The following is an 8,904-nucleotide window of genomic DNA, read 5'->3' as shown; positions in this document are numbered from 1 at the left end:
AGCTATACACACACACAGAAATCTGGATAAGTGTTTCACGCATTGCTGCTCATACTGAATTCAGAGGGTGCTTCGTGAAGAGGCGCATGGGAGCGATGAACCTGAGAAGACCACATTTATTCTTTAATTGCTGGTCATGAAGTGACACTCGGTTCCCGTTGGCTGTTTCTCTGTCTTCCTTTGCATGTAAACCTCAAACCTTTTTTTTTCTTATTTCTCATATGTCTCCTGTTCTTCTCTCATGCGCAGGTGTTGCCGAGCATACTGCAGAAGCATTGCTGTATCTTACCTGACACAAACACAGGTAAGCACATATAGCCCTCGTTAGCTACACAAATCAGTCCGCCTTGCTTGGCAGATCAAGACTCAGCATCTGTCTGCCTGGCGAGGCCAGCATTTCCCATGGGAGCCCGGTGTCCCCTGTGACAGCTGCTGACATGATGTTCAAACAGGGGAGAGATGCTGTTGCCTAGCGTCCTGTGGCTGAATGATGTAGTGCTACCTGTGAAGTGTAACCGGTGGGTTTGGAGTATTAAAGGCTCATGAAACGCACCTGAAAACACTTTAGTCCCCTGCAATCCAGCCCTGGGTCAGAGAAGCTGTAGCTCCCTCGTAAACAAGCCCACTTAAGCCCTGATTAATATATAGCCCACTGAAGATTGGCTACATTCACAGGTTTTCCATTGGTGCCTCTGAATCAGCATGATGACACTGGTGATGATTTTAACTTAGTGATGTCTGTCAGAGGGACTAAAAGCTAGCTATCCACCTGCCTTGGAGAGTCACTCAGGGTCAGTGGTTTGTGGTGGGTGGGTGGGTGGGTGGGCAGGCTTTCCTCAGAATGGACAGATGCAGACATGCAGACGGGGGAGGGAGGGCTCGTTATAAATAAATCCCATCCACCATAGCGGTGTCTGGGTCTGTGTTGTGGATGACTCACTTGTTTTCGTTTCCCAGACAAGAACTCTCTAATCGCTTATTCCAAATGCTGTGTGGCATAAACCTTAGGGTGAAAATAAGAAGAGGGATGGAGGGCTAACTATCACCATGTTGGCAGTATTTTGGGAATTACGCATCGGATCATTGAATGCTGTAACACATCTTGCTTTGCCTTTGATATGCTTGGTTACACTGGTGCAGGTGTGAAGAAGCATCTGATGAAATCAGAAAGCATAGGGGTGTTGTATAATGAGAAGGATGAGAGAGAGAGTGCTTTGCTTTCCACTTGTGGCTCTTCAGTAAAGCTGAACACATCAGTCTCAAACTATTGATCTCACTAATCTGCTTAGAAGCAATATTCTCTCCCTCAGGTTGTGTAGATCTTTGATTAAAGTTAACTGGGAAGGCGTTGAACAAGAGAAAATATTCACATTTTAGGCTCTTTTAACTTTGTAACTGCCTTCTCTGTAGGTCAGCCAGTTTTCAGAAATAGCATTGCATTTAAATAACATTTGGTATACATTCATAAATATTTGTTTCATCCTCTTTGAAGGGTTTTTTAAAGCTCGGATAGATGAATGAAACACTTAGTTTATTTTTTTTTGCTTATGACAGCCTTCTTTTGCACTAAAAACCAATCTCATTCACCCTTCCTGTCTTATGTCGATATGACCCCCCCCTGCTCGAGACATGATGTGACTCTATTACAGTGTCCTGCTCAGGCCTCTTTGGGAGAGCTGTGAGGTGGCTGATTCCATTAGCTCACAGATCCGTGTGCAACTGAGAGATTTTCTCCTGTGGTCTTGCCTGAGAGCAAGAGGGTCAGCCTGTACTCTTTACGGGTGGCTGTCACAGTTGTCTGGCTCTGTTGCATTGGCTGTTTCAGCATAGCAAGAAGCCATCAGTCACATCCTGGACATACTTAGCAGCCCTTTGTTCTCGGTGCTCTGCCACAGCCTGCCGCAAGCTGGATGTAGCAAAGCCCCAGGGGTGTCTGAGCGACGGCGGCCGGACGTGCCTGTCCTCCTGACTCCCAGCTCCAGCAGTCTGACCATGACCCCCGCTGGCCACCGGCGCGCCCCGGTGACAAGTGCCACACAGTCGCCGGTCAGAGACAGCCTAATCGGCAACGCCATCTGGCTCTCCTTGTCCTCCTCTTTCTCGTTCTCTCGCTACCGTCTTACACAGGGAGGGGTGCAGTGCAACGTGGTGTTATTGGTGATGTGTGTGTGTGTGTGTGTGTGTGTGTGTGTGTCTGTGTGTGTTTGCCTGTGTGTATATATGGAGGGGTTGGGCTGTCTGGATCTGCTGCAATTGTGTCAGAGTTCTGACTGCATGGGGCGGCCACCAGGGCCTCAGTTTACAAAGTTATGACTGGAACAGCTTGCTGTGGCCCAGAGAGCTGTTGGGACGAGAGAGAGAGAGAGAGAGAGCGAGAGAGCGAGAGCGCGAGAGCGAGAGAGCGAGAGAGATAGAGAGAGAGAGATAGATAGAGAAAGAGAGAGAGAGGGGGGGGGGGGGGGGGATGTGGAAGGGAACTGAGCTGTCAGTGGCTGAGTCTGAGAGGTGATGAGTGCTTCTGTGTTTTAAATGGGGAGAGATCAGGATCCTGGAGCTCCATCAGGGTGTGCCTCTGAGACAGCAGCTCAGCGTTGCACGCGTGTCCCGTCAGGTGCTCCAGCCACAGGAGGAGAGCGCTGATCCGCCGCCGCTCCCTGGCAGCGTCTCGCAGAGCGCGGTCGAGCAGCGCCCGTCTCTCCATGCAATAACCCATAGCGGCGCGGAGCCTCTGTCTGAAGTAGCCAGCAGCTGATTCCACAGCCTGAGTCTGAGATGCATGCTCAAGAGCACAGCAAGGGCAAAGCAGCCTAGAGAGAGGGGGGGAGGGGGGAGAGACATAACCACAGATGGATAGAGAGAGAAAGAGAGAGAGATTTATATGTTAAAAAAAAAGACTTTCTTGAGTTAACAAGTACAGTAAGTAAGTTATATAATATATATAACACAATGAAATGAATCAATGATACATTATATGCAAGAAAAAAAGGGAATGAGATAGAGAGAGAGAGAGTATGAGAGTGCATGAGACAGAGGTGGCGAGATGGATGAGGACATGATCGGTGTCACAGATCACGCTCACTTTTGTATTCGTTGTGCCACTGGATGGGCGCAGACAAATATTTACCCAGTGGCTTAACAGTGTTTGACTTCCGACTTGAAAACGTACGCGGATAAGTCTTTTGCCAAACTGCATCTTTTACTGAGGCTCTGTTTTGACAGCGAGGGCATTTATTAGAACAATACTTAATAAATATTCATGTGTAAATTTTATTTTCCCTCAGGAAAGGAAGTGTTTAAAGGCTGATCTCTTAGAAAATAGATGGAAGGCTCCCCTTGGCTTCCGCACAAGGGTGTAGGCAGTGTGCTTGGCAACCGATGAATGAGTGCTGGCTTTGCTAGGAAGGGTTACAGGCAGGCTGCAAGAGCAGCATAATCATTGCAGTGAAATTTATACCACCCTCGTCTGCTCGTATTGTGCACTAGGTGCATGGGCATGCGCTTTTCTGAATTCTATTCAGAGTATGTTTGTTGTGTGTGTTTGCTATCATTCTGATCCCCCTTTCTAACCCCGTCTGTGGGAGTGCAGATAACGCCTCTGCCTCATTCATGAGTGGTTCACTCTAACACAGCAGTCGGCCTCAAAAGCATGGCCTTGAGCGTAGAGGTCGACCGATATGGGTTTTTCTTTAACCGATGCCGATGCCGATACTTAGGGGTCAGGGTTAACCGATAGCCGATATGGGCTGCCGATTTTTTTTGGACGATTTTTAGGGCCGATATCTAAAAGTTTCCCATTAATTTGCATGCTATAGCGTCACACTAATAATTAGTAGATGCACACAATTTTACTCCCCTACTAGTATCTTAAGTCTGAAGTCCATGCCCCCGTACACACACACACACACACAGCCTAATACTTACAAACATCCATAATCTAGGAATCCAGAGAACCCCCCCCCCCCCCTTTTTTTATGTATTATTTATTATTTTTGTTATTATTATTTTAGTTATTCTTTTCTTCAATGTATATACATATATGTATGTGTACAGACTATGATTTGACTTTATTTTAGGGTTGCTGTCTGGGAGGGGGGAGGGGGGAAGGGAGAATTCTTTGTAAAACTTGAATCCGTCACATTTTATGTTTTCATGTGTTGTTATTTCAAGAAAAGAAAAAAAATGTAAAAAAAATATATATTTTTTTTAAATCGGCAGATGCCGATAGATTAAAAAATTACAAATATCGGCCCCATACATCGGCCGACCGATATATCGGTCGACCTCTACTTGAGCGTCTGTGGACGTAGTGTGGACGCTTCGAGGAAAGATATTAAAACACCAGCGTGATTAATGCAAACCTGTAGCAGGACATGCAGAAATATTTCTCCCTCTTGTCTTCATGTTTGAAACAGTGAGCCTCCGGCTTGGTCGCGCTGTGATTGTCTGTTATGAACTCCACAATGGCAAAGTTGTCGGCCAGGTGTGGTTGGGGTCTGGAAGCGGCGTCACTCCTCAGCACTTGGGACACGGCAGCATCCCCGACCCCGACCCGGCTGTTGAAGAGCTCCACGGTTTGGTGCGGTCGGACAGGCGAGCTATCCTGCTCAGTCAGCTCAGACAGAAGGTGTGTCCGCACTGCAGCAACTTTGGCCGGCGCTGGCCAGCATCGTAGCCCTCAGTGCACACCAGGCAGGCAGAGACCGCCTGCAAACAGCGGGAGGCAGAGTGCATGCTGGGCCTGGGGGCCACCGGTTAGCCGTCAGCCGTCAGACTGCACTTAGCCTGCCGCTGGGTGAGCGAGCCCTGCCAGAGGGGAGGCAGCAAGGATGGCGGTGGCAGCGGCAGAGGCTCTGGCGCAGCTGACACCCACCTGGAGAGAAGCCTCCCAGCAAGCAGAGCGTGTTTGATCCACAGGAGCTTATGTAGCGGGGCTGGGAGGGGAGAGGAAGGGGGAATGGGAGGGGTGGGGGTGTGTGAACCTGGCAACCCATCTGTTTGTTTGGGCTATGCGATGGCACAGGCCAGGGAACTTCTTATCTAAGCCATTAAACATTACTGTCTCTCCTCAAGGCCGGGGTAAAGAGCAGGGCGCCAAAACGTAAACCTGCTTGCCCGGAGTAATTGCTGTTGTTTGAATTGGTTCTGCAGATAAAGGCGCCCAAAAAACTCAAGCCCAGGCCTGTTCTGGGGGCAGAGATATGTGTTTGTGTTGTCACAGCAGCAGAAATAGTTTATGAAATACTACCAGCAGTGCTGTTTGGAGGCATTCTCATTTCCTTTCACGTGTGCTGTGAATCCGAACTAACAGATTCCAGGGCATCAAATGATTCTGCCCTGAATGAGTGTGAGATCAGCCAGTTGCACAAGCAACAAATGGTGATTATGGATCCCTTGGATTCAAAGAAAACAAAGTGCTATTTTAGTTCTGTTACCTTAAATAAAACCAGAAGAGAAAATGAAAATTTCAATCTGAGATACACATCATGTCCAGGGCTGAATCAGGTTTCTATGGAGACAATGCAGGCAGTGTCACTGCAGGTGAACTGTCTTTAATTTCACTCTCCTCTCTCTTTCTCACCAAAGAACTCTAATACTGTGGTAAAAATAAGGAAAAATGGAAGTGTCACTCGCAGCGGGTGCTTAACAAACACAACCAACATGAATCTCCATGGAAATGTCGTCAGGTCACTTCCGAAAGGCTGCCGTACAGTTTGCCACAGTGCGTGAGTGTTGCATGTGCAAGCTCCGACTGAGGAACATTTTCCGAGGCAAAGGAGGAGTTGAGGAAATTAGGCACAAAAGCAGGTAATGGAGCAGAAATCACCCCTGGCTGATGGAGAGAGTTTTGGCCAGAGTGTCTTGGCCAGTTTGGTTGTCGCCTGCAGTGTTTTCAAATGAATAACCCACTTGAGTGACTCTGGCTCGAGCCTTCCCATTTAACCCTGTCTCAGGGTCAACAGAAACCCGCTGACTTCCAAATCAATCATAACACGTCAGCCGAGCTTTGCTGGCCTTCTCTCGTGCGTTTTTTTCTTTCTTTTTGCAAACATAGAGGTCAAAGTATTGACCATGATGCATGTAGTGTATGTTTTGCCCAATGGGCTCTTCACAGCTTTTGTGTTCATGTACACAATGTCCAGCAAGTCAGCATGGTTAAGGTCCTCTGGAGTCTTCATAGAATGGAGTCTCTGAGCAGTTTCTAGGTATTTCAAGATTTGTCTGTTATTGAGTTTCTTTCATCAGTCCTTTTGCCGTTGTATGCTTGCAGGTACTGTATGTATAATAAATATAGAAATAGAAGTGAAAGTTGATGAGTATTGGCTCTTTGGTTTGTTTGTCTTTCTTTTTAGTTGTATAGTATTGGTATAGAAATAGTGTCAACTATTTATATACTTTCATAATTTTATCTGGAACTGAAAGACATCCCAAGAAAAGAGTGCATGAAGGGCTGTCATGGAAACACCCTATGTCAGACCACGATCACAGCACCACACTAGGGCCGGGGGCTCTGTGTGTGCATGTCATGGGAGACTGGTGCAACACACAGGTGGATTAGCCCAGGGAATATAACAATCATGGTTAATGGACATCCCTACTTATACATTTGATGCAATGGGGATAACATGCCTGTGTCTTTTTGGGGACTGCGGACGTCACCTTCCCAGCAGCTTCTTCTCTTGACCTGGTGGACAGGGAGCCCTCTATTGGTCATGTGATGGAATGCACTCTTCAGTACGGCTCTCCTCTGTGTGGTTCCTCTCCGCTTGGTTTCATCCCTTCATTCAGTTTCCTGTTCCTTTACTCTTCACCCATTTCATCTTTTCTCATTGTCTTTCTTTCTCTTTCTCTCTCTGTCTGTCTCTCTCTCTCTCTCTCTCTCTCTCTCACACTCTCGCCCTTGCTCTTGCTCTCTGTCTTACATCTTTAGACCAGAGATCTATATGCATAGACATACATATACACAACCACATACTCACCCTCACATAAATATGTTTGCATCCCCTCTCAACTACACTTCCCCCTGACCCATTGTGTACCCAAACTCTGGCAAGCACATTTCAAAACAAATGATCCTCGTCCTCCTCATTAGACGTTAGAGCCCATCCACAGAGACCTCTGTCTGATGGATGCAAAGCTTGTGTGGATGACATGTGCCTCAAGCCTGCGGCCTATTTTGGGACTGTAATTAGGGTGTTAATATTTCAGCATTGTATCTCTATTCCTCACATCAGCACCTCATTTAGGCAGTCCCATTACCCTCCTCCCTCTTCTCCCTCATCACTGAGGAAGGCAGCCTTTTAATTTTATCTCCAGACACTCTAAATAATGGTTACTATCAAACATCCCACTATGTCAATACATATCCCTTTGGTTGCGTTATTCCTGATCTGAGACAGTTTATGAGGTTGGTGTTAATATGCTTGGTACAGAGCCACCGTAAAGACACAATGGCAGTGACCCACACAGCTAGGGTGTGTCTCTACCCCTGCTGAACTTTTTGTGTTGTTCCCAGCCAAAGCTGATTTACATTCAAGGTCTGAGACCCTTATTGATTTTGTTTTCCCCTCCCAGAAGTCCGATGAGTCTCTCTCTTCCTCTCTCTCTTCTCTTCACTCCTCATCCTCCCTCCCTCCTCTCTTCCATTCTCTGGACCTCTTACCTGTCTGTCACTGACTTTCTTACCGGCTCCCTCCTGCCTCTGATGGAGTGAGGGGAGAGAAGGGAGAGAGGGGAAGAGCACAGTGCACAGTGCACACAGATTGAAAAGCATTGATTTGTAAGGGTACAATGAGGCTCCGCAGACACTTGGATGGCAAGGGAGAGATGCAGAGTAAGAGCTCCAGTGGGAGAGACAGAGAGTTTGAGAGACAGACTCTGAACATTACAGAGGCAGAGTATGTGTGTGTGTGTGTGTGTGTGTGTGTGTGTGTGTGTGTGTGTGTGTTAATCTGTGTGAGGGAGTGCAAGAGAGAAAGAGGAAGTGTAAAAGTGTGTGTGTGTGTGTGTGTGTGTGTGAATGAGAGAGGAAGAGAATTAGATAGACAGCCTTAAAATTGCAAAGCAAAAGAGAATGGAAATGTGTGTGTGCAAATATGTGTGCCTGTGTGCGTGTGGGATACAGAGCAGTGTGTAAAGGCAGTGTGTTTGAGAAGCCCATCAGTGTGCACTGGAGCCTTTGCCAGGTGACAGCGGCCCCCTGTGTGTGTGCTGACTGGCTCCATTCTCTGCCATCTCTCTTCTCTTCTCTTCTCTTCTCTTCTCTTCTCTTCTCTTCTCTTCTCTTCTTCTCTTCTCTTCTCTTCTCTTCTCTTCTCTTCTCTTCTCTTCTCTTCCCTTCCCTTCCCTTCCCTTCCCTTCCCTTCCCTTCCCTTCCCTTCCCTTCCCTTCCCTTCCCTTCCCTTCTCTTCTCTTCTCTTCTCTTCTCTTCTCTTCTCTTCTCTTCTCTTCTCTTCTCTTCTCTTCTCTTCTCTTCTCTTCTCTTCTCTAGCTCTGATCTCTGATCATGCCTCCAGTCAAGGAAGTTCGCACAAAAAACACAGTTGTTGTTTTAGTCATTTTGTGTCATAACCCACCGTGTCTGGTCCCCGCTAATACGAGAGAAGTGCCTCTCCCCATAACCAAACTCACATACTCACTCCTTAATGGCCCATTATTGCATTACGGCTGCTGTTTTTGCTGCAGCTGCTACTTTACCAGCAGGCAGGGTGCTCACCTTAGTGCTAATGGACTCACTCGAGAGGGGCAGACAGCGGATACCTGACATTAGCGATCAGAAGATGACCTGGCCTTCCACGACCTGGATGCAAATGGCCACTTGGGTGGTGTTCACACGTGCGGACAGAAGAGGGTGCCATGCTATTAATGCCGCTGTTTAAGATCTGGTTCATCCTAATCACCCAGTGC

The 8,904-nt window shown here is 47.4% G+C and overlaps 1 protein-coding gene across 1 annotated transcript in view; it reads left to right on the top strand.

Annotated features, from left to right (window-relative positions):
- Window positions 1–255: 255 nt before the first annotated feature.
- dlgap2a (discs, large homolog-associated protein 2a) overlaps window positions 256–8,904 on the top strand; it is a gene marked incomplete at its 3' end in the record, with an annotated part of 141,233 nt that continues 132,584 nt past the window's right edge. Inside the window, exon 1 of the mRNA XM_080850497.1 lies at window positions 256–304. The remainder of the gene's footprint in view (window positions 305–8,904) is intronic.

Source organism: Sprattus sprattus (assembly GCF_963457725.1).
Source record: "Sprattus sprattus genome assembly, chromosome: 13".
In the NCBI taxonomy this organism is placed as follows: domain Eukaryota; kingdom Metazoa; phylum Chordata; class Actinopteri; order Clupeiformes; family Clupeidae; genus Sprattus; species Sprattus sprattus.
The sequence above is the reverse complement of the archived record's forward strand: the minus strand, read 5'-3'. Positions and strand labels throughout refer to the sequence as shown.